Source organism: Erpetoichthys calabaricus, chromosome 17 (genome assembly GCF_900747795.2).
Source record: "Erpetoichthys calabaricus chromosome 17, fErpCal1.3, whole genome shotgun sequence".
Classification (NCBI taxonomy): domain Eukaryota; kingdom Metazoa; phylum Chordata; class Cladistia; order Polypteriformes; family Polypteridae; genus Erpetoichthys; species Erpetoichthys calabaricus.
The window spans coordinates 20442765-20454008 of NC_041410.2; positions in this window are offsets into that span (position 1 = coordinate 20442765).

Consider the following 11244-nt stretch of genomic DNA (forward strand, 5'->3'; position numbering starts at 1 on the left):
GTCATTATGGCTGGCTACCATTTTTATGACAAATGTCGTGCATTTAGTAACATGTTATGTTTAAGGATTTGAAACCTAAACTGACAGCCTGCTAGTGGAACCCCCATGTTGGCTTATGTGCACATGAAACCCATTGCAGGGAGTGCCTGTAGCTGTGATTCTGCACTTCGAATGAGCTTTATGGTACCATTAATATACTTGTTAAAACTACACTTGTCGCTTATAAATTACTGCGCTGCAGTACAATGATCTTGTTCATTAAAATCAACCGAAAGCCAGTGCCATAATTTGTGGATGTCAAATGTGGCTCTTTAAGCCTAAATGTTATTAAATGAAACCTGAAAAGGAGCACATCTTGAAGTCAGTCTTGATTTCATCCATATCGCATTGCCTTAAAAAGCAAAAATAATGAATGAGCATTGAAATAAAAAGAAATGACAAATGCAAACAAAAAATGAATGTTTGAGGTGGCATTCAGGTTTGATCAGGGACTTGGGTAACTATTGGGAAGGTTGAATTGTTTGTAGCTTTTATTTATTTACATCACTTTTTTTGTAACAGGTAGTACTTGTTTTCTTGATTTAAGAATCTCAAGAAAAAGTTTTATCAAATATTTTTAATATATTTAATATAACCATCAACAAATGCACACAAGAATTACATAAAAGACAATGTCCAAATTGGTTAATGAGTAAGAGAGGTTGCAGTACCGCATTTTAAAAGTGAATTGCTTCAAGTGTGATGGAGCCCCAGTATCATTTCTTGACACACTTGTACTGGCTAAACATCCTCAAGATAGCGAGTCACAGAGAGGATGTGCAACATTGGTTATAAAGGCCAGCTTTGTCCTCCACTATTACCTCCTGTGAGTCCAGAGGGCACCCCATAACTCAGCCTTGCTCAGTAAATCGGCTTGTTGATTCAAGGGGCCTTTCCTGAAGTGACATTACTGGCCCAGCCCACTACAGCATAGAAAACCACTGGTTGTTCGGGGACAGGCAGGTGAAGCTTAGCATAGCTCACGTCATGTTGATTCTTGGGATTTTAGGCTTTTCTACCAACTTAATACTAGATAAGTGACCTCACGGTCTCTTCTCTGGCTATTTCTACAACAATGGCTACATTGTTTTCACACTGCAATTTTTTGAACACTCCCACACGAGAGTACTTTGCGCGATTATAACGTTCCACTTTTAAAATGGAGTCCAAATAGGCTTGTGGTGGTTGTTGTAGACCTGATTCCAGCTTAAGTGATGTGTAAATGGCATTGATTGTTGATTGTTCTGGAGGATATTTGGCTAGCTAGTTCATAATTATTAAACATAAAATGTTTGCAAGAAGTACCTGAGGAAAATTCTAAATTGTGTTAATATCTGTCCATGTACAATGGGAGATTTCTTTTGTCATCGGGAACAACTGTCAGATATGTAAAAGAGACAAATATACAAAATATGTACGTTTAAACAACCTCTCTATAAAGTTAAACTTGAAAGAGGAAAGGCCATGTCACAGAGGACTTTTCAAGTGATTTTCATTTGTAGCCTTCATTTACGTAATTTTAGAGAGTGAGAGTCAGTTGGTGCGCACCTGTGAAGCGCAGTCACATAGTCTGACATACGCAGCGACTCACTCCAACTAGTCTGCAAATCACCCCAACAAGTTTTGTCTAGTTGTAGGGGTGGGCTCTGTATACATGAGAGCTGACAACCAATGAATTCTCACTTGGAAGTATAATGCAGTGACGAGGATTAAAGAACGTAGATGTTCTCGACTTCACAAACAGAAGAGAAACTGCCTGTCTGTTGTCATGTTTTATGTACCACAAAAGAATGGAGAAAAGAAATAAAACAGCAGAGATTGCAGCTGGGCTCTCCATACTTGTTAACCCTTCATACAGCACTGGCTCCATCCAACAGCATGTTATTAGGTGAGCACACCTGCCGAAAACTCGCACTCAGTTACTAAACTTCACATGCACAGTGATTTGCATTCGTTTAAATTGATATGGTCTGCCGACAAGATCAGTAAATCAGTCATCAAATGTGACATACCCTATTGCTAGAAGTTGCATAATATGATATCAGCTTAAATTGACTTTTTTTTGCTTTAACCCCCAAGTGTTATTTGGATCAGAATTCTATGTCATTTCCATTAAACCTGAACCATACTTGGGGTGATGTATAATGATCCTCTTTACCGTTTTAAAGCCTGAATAACACTTGGAACAGCATTCTGATCCCATCTAATCTAGTGGTCATCATGTTGCAAACAATCGTGAATATTTCTGTGCGTTTATCCACGCTAGGGTAACTTGTCAGTATTTATGAGTGGGGTGGAGACTTCAATAAACAAACAAACACAATGGCATGTAAATAAGCTATAAAGCAAGTTTTAAAACAACTGAAACATTAGTTGAATTAAATAATTGTGATGACAATGGGAACTGGTCATCAGACTTTGACACGGGTAGTAAAGCTGACACACATGGCACTGTACGGCCCAACTGCGATGGGGTGCAAGTAGGTGTGTGGCAAAAAGGCAAATCAAGTAGAAGGACAAGAAAGACTTTAACCCCTTAAGCACTGTTCACGGTGCAGCAACTGTCAATGTTCGCGTCGGGAAATGTGGAAGTCACTAAGTCTTGTGCTGTGGCAGCCTACAATAACACAAGGGGTCCACCGATCGTGCAGTTCATTGTACTGACATTCTATGTCTCATGTGCAAGCAACAGAAAAATATGTGTGTAAAGAAAAATGCTTGATCTGTTCCGACGGGCTGTGGGTTGGTGATGGTCTCAAAACGTATCACAAGAAGGACATCAGTAGAGCACTTGCCACTAGATGCGCTTTTCCTACTGTATTTATGTTGATGTTTTGGTATTTACATGTTTCTGTTACATGTAACAACATTTTCTATTGTTGAAAAAATGTTTTTGATCCGTTTTTTTGGGGTCAAACACAACACTAAAGAGATTAATCAGTAATTGAAGCTATGTTTCTGTTTTAAGAGATGATTTCAAAAATGCCCACTGCCTTTTAAATAGTTTATGAAATTTCAAAAATCATTACAGCACACTCTATTCGAGATAATATCAACAGCAATTGGATTTTCCTGACCAATTGTCCTTGAAGAATAAGAGTACTAAATTTAAACAGAATTAGTTCTCTGGAGGCAAGTTGTTTCATGATGAGGGATGGCCGGACAGATATGACATCAGCAGTAGGTTCTTTTCAAATTTAATGCTGATGCCCATAACAAGGTTGTGCTGACATACCAGAAGGGGCGTAGATACGACAGCCACTGTTATTTACTTCAGTTTTTGGTGTTCAGTTGTGCAGAAGGCCAAAATTGGATTGCTTTCCCTCACATGAAGTATATCAGCAGGAACTCCCAATCGCTTCCCTTCTTCTTAGTGGTGTTGTCTCACTGGCCTCCTTAATAAGAGATGAACCACTCCTTGGTGCCTATTGACATCAGGAAAAAGAAAAGCAAATTTCAAATGCTGTGATGGAAGTTTGTGCCTTTCATTGCTCTTTTCATTCATAACGCAGGAGTGACGGAGATTGTTTGGGTTGTGTCTGACTGGCTGATAGATATGTGGGAGAAGTCAAAAAGCTTTGTGAAACTGAGCCCCAGGATGCAACAAGGCCTAGGGTTGATTCCTGATGCTGTCTGGATTGGTGACCTGAATTGGTTCAAGAGGGTTTCAGCCTTACTTTAAGGTCACACTAACTGATCCAAAGGTGGGGTGGTGGAACAGAAAGTGACTTGGCTGCTTTGATGTTCAACAGTCCTTGTTTCCAATCCAGGCCGGTTGCTTTCTGTGTAAGAGCTGCATGTTCTTCCACTTATCAAAGTGGTATTTCTTCTGTACTTTGGTTTCCTAAAAACGTATAGGTTAGGGATTTGGGTGACTCTAAAATGTAAGTGTGAATGTGTGTCCAGGTGTGTTGCCTTCCGCAGCTCAACACTAGATTAGATAGATAGATAGATAGATAGATAGATACTTTATTAATCCCAAGGGGTAATTCACAGATTAACCGACATCCATAAAATGGATGGATGAATGAAATTCAGTTTTACTATTTTTTTTTTTTTTTTTAAACACTAGGGGGCTTTGCCCACCAAACCCCCGGCCTGCGCTACACATTAGCCTGTTTGCGGTTCTGCCGCTCGTGTATGGGGATGCAGATGTACAATTCAAACAGATTTTTATTTTCATGGGAATTGTTGCTTATGTATTAACGCAACGTATAACTGCCCGTGATTGTATTTCGTTTCTTCCTCTCTATTAAATAAAACAACTTTTTTGAATGTTTGGCTCTGAAATTTGTTAATTGTCTTTGCAAAAGCTATATTAACAGGAAACTGTTAATGTTTTAATACGAATGGCATATCAAGATCTCCTTTGTTGTCTAATATTATCCCCTGTACTACATTACCTTTCTTGGATACATCCTTCTTTCTACAGTAATTTATGTGTTGTAAAATCGGACAGTGTTAACGGTTGTAGATATTCTACGGGATATTGTAAGTTGATGTTTTCATCTTCCGCACAATCACTACCAACTGTTTCAGCATAGTCTATTGATACGCATTTAACCAATTTGCCGTGTAACCGTTTAACATTTTTGAATGCATTTAACCAATTTGATGTCTAACTGATCAACATTTTTAGCATTAATTTGTTTGACATCCTCGTTTCTTGGTGCTAGGATTGCGCGTGTACTCATTTTTTATGTTGATAACCCTTCGGGATGAAATTCTTCAATAAGATTTGGACATAACACGTTTTCTTTAATTGGGAACTTAAACTGAGGAAAACGTTAAAATGTATAAGAGCTGAGAGCGCAGGAAACGTGTCTGACAAAAGCATTTACACGAATGAGAGGTGAGAGGACTGTGGTCTTGTTTGAAAATGTTTGAGAGGAGGGTGTGACTTGAAAAATTGTCAAGACAAAAGTCTCGTCTCGTGGGACTTGAAACAAAATCTCTCTTCCAAAAAGTTTCGTCTCGTCGAAGGATTTTTTTTATATAGTAGAGAGGTTTTATTGATTTCATTAAAATTAAATAACATTCCCATACAAGCCTGTTAAGTTTAACAGCACTAGGTTCAAAACAAATCAACCCCCAACTATGAGACAGACAGCTAGGGCAGCAGAGTAAAACTTTAATAATAGCAAAAATAAGTAAATAGATAAATGAATACAATAAATAGAATAAAAAAGAGGGGAGAGAATCCGCTTCCTCAATTTAAATGCTTATTCTAAAATGTTATTGATCAGATCCTGCCAGGTTTTGAAAATGTTCTGCACAGATCCTCTAAGTAAGAATTAGATTTTTTCCAATATGAGATAATATATAACATCAGTTACCCACTGACTTAAAAGAGGAGAGTTAGGATTCTTCTTAGCCAGATAAGTCTATGTGCCAATAGTCAAGTAAAGGCAATTCATTTGTTTGTCCTTCTCCACTTTAAGCCCCTCTGAGAGTCCACCAAACTCAGCTGTTAGTGGATTAGCGGGGATTGTGACGCCCAGGCTGTCTGGAAGGCAGTTAAAGATTTTGGTCCAGAATGATGTTAGTTTGGTGCTCGCTCAAAACATGTGACCCAGTGAGGCTGGAGCTCGATTGCAACGTTTACAGGTTGGATCTTGCCCTGGAAGCATTTTGGACAATTTTAAATGAGATACTACTTACCCAGTGCAGTCCTGTTGTCTAAGCCAGCTGGAAAGTCAGTCCTGGTGGGCTGTAGTGGCTGCAGGTTTTTGTTTAAATCCAGTTTCTTAATGAGAAGTCAGTTGTTGCTGTTGAAGTATTTGTTGCTCAAGCTTCATTTTAGTTGTTATGGTGATTATTTTATCCTTAAAGAGCTGAATTCACTGTTTCTAATTGCTCCTTATTTTTAATAAGATGTAAATGACAAAGGAACCAACAAGCTCTCCATTTACAATCGTGGGTATTCATTGTGAACTTTCAGGTGTTAAAACAAAATTAAAGAACACAGATAATGTTTTGGGGTCTGTGATGCAGACCTATTTATTTGGCGAGCTCAAAAATGGACACAAAACACCATGTGGTTTGAATCATGGCTTCCTCGACCCAAGGCAAGTGCTTTCAAGGATGTAACTCCGTCTTCTTCGGATGAAGGTTCCTGACTGAACGCCGACTTCCAGCCCATTTCTTTCTTTAATAGCGGATGGAGCAAACAGGTGGGATGTCGGTGCCAATCTAAAGGCAAAGGTTGGTGAACACCAGTGTCACACCACTCTTGTTCCCCCGATTGTTCCTACCTGATTTGAAAATGAAAAAATCTCCCTGGGCATGTATGCCTAACACTGGTCTAATAAAATATAAGGAAACTGAAGAGAAAAATGTAATGGACTGAGAATTTCTAATCTGCTTCAGGCTACAAACCATTTGGATGATATCCTTGGAAAGGAAAATCATCTGTAACCTAAGAATCATCTGACATGGCAAAATGAAAATACTAGCAAGCCATTAAATGAAGTAAGGTCTGTTATTGGCAATGATTGGTTTCCAATTAAACATTTGGGTTGGAACAAAAACTGCTGGACTGTTTCTGCAGACCCCTGGTCTAAGTCTTGGATCACCAAATTGAGCCTGTTTGTACTTTTCTTTTTGCATGGCAATATGGACACATTACAGAAAGTACAAGAGATTCTCCTGTAATACTCTTAGAGGAAAGCCAAGCAAAATGACACCTTTTATTGGCTAACTAAAAAGATTTTAGTTTTAAAAAGGTTTAGTTTAGTTTAATTTATTCATTTTGCTTGGCCTTTCTCTACACTCATAATGGCTAACACGATACAACACCCTAGAACTACTGTAATACTCTTAAAATCCACAAGGGGGCTTATTATATTCCTGAGCAGCTTGTCTGATCTCCTAGCGTGGTTCACACATCACACTTTCAGAACATTGAGCCAGAGAACAATAAAAAGAACGGGTTAAGGGAAACTGGTAGGATAAATGCCTTTTTTATATAGAGAAGTGAAGGTAAAAGCAGTGAGACTCGCTTGTAGGAGGATAACATTTTATAAAGGCACTTTGACACAGAACATGTTATGGTGTTTTGGAGTTATCAGGTGAGCAGTGAAAGACAAGCTAATAAGCTAAATTTGAAATCGCCAAAGTAAAGAACACGTTTGGGACAGAGTTTAAAATCCTGCCTCCATACGGAAACTACTTCACTGCCACCCACTGTACTAAAATCGCCTTCCACGCTGAAAAATATTATATCCAGTGAGAAAAAAAAAAAAAAAAAAACTCCCTTTTAGTGCCAACCAACCTAACAACACTTTTCGGTTGTGTGACTTTTAGGTCACTGTTGTGTTTATTGTGAATGGCATATTAATTTGTCTCGGACAACTAATTTCAGCATTCCATGTGGGGTGTTCTGTGGTGGGTTGGCACCCTGCCCGGGATTGGTTCCTGCCTTGTGCCCTGTGCTGGCTGGGATTGGCTCCAGCAGACCCCCGTGACCCTGTGTTCGGATTCAGCGGGTTGGATAATGGATGGATGGATGTGGGGTGTTGTGTTTTGCCCTTTTTTTGTCTTGTTTCCGTTCTTTTTAGTTTTACTTCTGTTAATTAAATATTATGTAATATTTGCTTCTTTCATTATTTTAATGTTCTGCCTTCTGTGTTAGTTTAAATAATTTCTTAATTGTTCTAGGACAAGATGAGATGTTTGCCTAATGATTATTTCAGAGTTTCTTGAATGAAAGTCACCACTTTGCACAGTACTTCTGGGTAACTTTTTCTAGGACTCGTATCAGAGCTGCACAGTCACAACTCTGAGTCTGCGCCACAGGATTCCCAAGTCAAGCAAAGCGCATTTGTCCACTCAGCGGACGACTCACCGTTCAAAACACAGTACTCGGTAGAGCCCACCCTCTCAAATTTGATGAGTGAAAGTGTCAGTTTTCATTTCAATGTGTACTACACAATGCAGATAGAGGAATATTTTGGACAAAATGAAATAGATGTATTAATACACAAATAAAAGTGCTGTGAAATGTGACAATAAATAAATAACAGGAAATGTGAATATAAATACTTACAAGTGTCAAAAAATATGCATATGTTTCCTTATTCCTTTATGTACTTAATTATTTCTTTGTTTATTTATTTCATTGATATCACAATAAGTCCAGAAATGAAAACTGTAACTTTTACTCATCAAAATTGAGAGGGTGGGCTTTAGCAAATACTGTGCTTTTATTGGTAAATCATCTACACAGTGGACATATGTGCTTTGCTTGATTTGGGAATCATGTGGCTCATGTGTGTGCTCATAGAGGTGACTGGACTGGAGTGCAAGAAAAACTTGGGCAGAATTATAGAGTGGAACAGTTGCCTTTGTTCAAGAAACTTTGAATTCATCCTTAGGAATCTGCATCTGAAATGTGTGCTGTAAATGTGGCACTTGGTGGCTGAAGGTTTATGGTCGTTTTACCAAAGAATCACCAATCAAAAAACAGGACTCGCTAGAGCCCACCCTCTCAACTTTGAGTGAAAGTGACAGTTTTCATTTCCAGGCTTATTTCATGTAATTGAGGTGCCACTGAAATAAAGAAAGAATTAAATATATAACAAAATAAACACCAAAAATATATATCATGTGACACATTTACTTATTTATATTCACAATTCCTGTGGTTGTTACTTACTTTTTTGTCAAATTTCGAAGTACTTTTATTAATTTGTGTATTTATATACTTATTTACTTAATTTTGTCTGAAATATTCCACCATAATTGCGTGTCACTGAAATAAAATACAATGTATAATGAAAATATATATACTCACATTTCATGGTGTTCTTATTAATTTATGATCACATTTCACGACACATTTATTTATTTGCGTATTTATTTAATGTTTTTTTCCCGAAATATTCCTCTATAGAGAACAACGGTGTGATTGATGTATGTATGTATGTGATATATACCTGCATTTTTATCACTCTTTAATTTATTGTTTTTTATCAGTATGCTGCTGCTGCTGGAGTATGTGAATTTCCCCTTGGGATTAATAAAGTATCTATCTATCTATCTACAGTTGTGCTTGAAAGTTTGTGAACCCTTTAGAATTTTCTATATTTCTGCATAAATATGACCTAAAACATCATCAGATTTTCACTCAAGTCCTAAAAGTAGATAAAGAGAAACCAGTTAAACAAATGAGACAAAAATATTATACTTGGTCATTTATTTATTAAGCAAAATGATGGAATATTACATATTTGTGAGTGGTAAAAGTATGTGAACCTTTGCTCTCAGTATCTGGTGTGACCCCTCTTTGCAGCAATAACTGCAATTAAACGTTTCCGGTGACTGTTGATCAGTCCTGCACACTGGCTTGGAGGAATTTTAGCCCGTTCCTCTGTACAGAACAGCTTCAACTCTGGGATGTTGGTGGGTTTCCTCACATTAACTGCTCACTTCAGGTCCTTCCACAACATTTCGATTGGATTAAGGTCAGGACTTTGACTTGGCTATTCCAAAACATTAACTTTATTCTTCCTTAACCATTCTTTGGTAGAACGACTTGTGTGCTTAGGGTCGTTTTCTTGCTGCATGACCCACCTTCTCTTGAGATTCAGTTCATGGACAGATGTCCTGACATTTTCCTTTAGAATTCTCTGATATAATTCGGAATTCATTGTTCCATCAATGAAGGCAAACCGTCCTGGCCCAGATGCAGCAAAACAGGCCCAAACCATGATACTGTCACCATGTTTCACAGATGGGATATTGTTCTTATGCTGGAATGCAGTGTTTTCCTTTCTCCAAACATAATGCTTTTCATTTAAACCAAAAAGTTCTATTTTGGTCTCGTCCGTCAACAAAACATTCTTCCAATAGCCTTCTGGTTTGTCCACGTGATCTTTAGCAAACTGCAGACGAGCAGCAATGTTTTTTTTTGGAGAGCAGTGGTTTTCTCCTTGAAACCCTGCCATGCACACCATTGTTGTTCAGTGTTCTCCTGATGGTGGACTCATGAACATGAACATTAGCCAATGTGAGAGAGGCCTTCAGTTGCTTAGAAGTTACCCTGGGGTCCTTTGTGACTTCGCCGACTATTACACTCCTTGCTCTTGGAGTGATCTTTGTTGGTCAACCACTCCTGGGGAGGGTAACAATGGTCTTGAATTTCCTCCATTTGTACACAATCTGTCTGACTGTGGATTGGTGGAGTCCAAACTCTTTAGAGATGGTTTTGTAACCTTTTCCAGTCAGATGAGCATCAACAACTCTTTTTCTGAGGTCCTCAGAAATCTCCTTTGTTTGTGCCATGACACACTTCCACAAACATGTGTTGTGAAGAGCAGACTTTGATAGATCCCTGTTCTTTAAATAACACAGGGTGCCCACTCACACCTGATTGTCATCCCATTGATTGAAAACACCTGACTTTAATTTCACCTTCAAACTAACTGCTAATCCTAGAGGTTCACATACTTTTGCCACTCACAAACATGTAATATTCGATCATTTTCCTAAATAAATAAATGACCAAGTGTAATATTTTTGTCTCATTTTTAACTGGTCTCTCTTTATCTATTTTTAGGACTTGAGTGAAAATCTGATGATGTTTTAGGTCATATTTATGTAGAAATATAGAAAATTCTAATGGGTTCACAAACTTTCAAGCACAACTGTATCTATTTGACCCGAGTGTATGCATTGCTTTGGATTACAAAGTCATGGCATTACCATAAATTATTATTATATATTTTGACTTCCCATATGTAAAGTGTCATCTGCCTGTCTACGGCGTCGTTGCGTATTTACTGTGCAGAGTCTAACATTAATGTACAAATTCTACTTAGTGTACGTTGCTTAACACTGAAAACGACTCTGGTACGATCGAAGCACCGGTGAAGTAAACAGCAAGCAGCTTTGTTACGTGCGCGAAGTAACGTCACGTGGGCGCCCTCTTCCCGAAAAACACTTTAAAGACCAGCATGCATTTCTTCATCACGCAGCCGCACGTTACTTGAAAACTCGCGAGATATTTGACGCGCGGTTATTGTTTATTAAACATATTTTTTAATTTAAAAACAGTTACCTCTAGGCGTTCGTTTTCATTTACAAACATGTTAGTGCTACCATTCGTAAAAAAAAACATTCCAGAGAATAATTGAATCTACGTTACCTAGCGGATGCGTTTTCTGTGCCCTCTTCCCTCCAATTGGATAGCACTGGCGATGACGC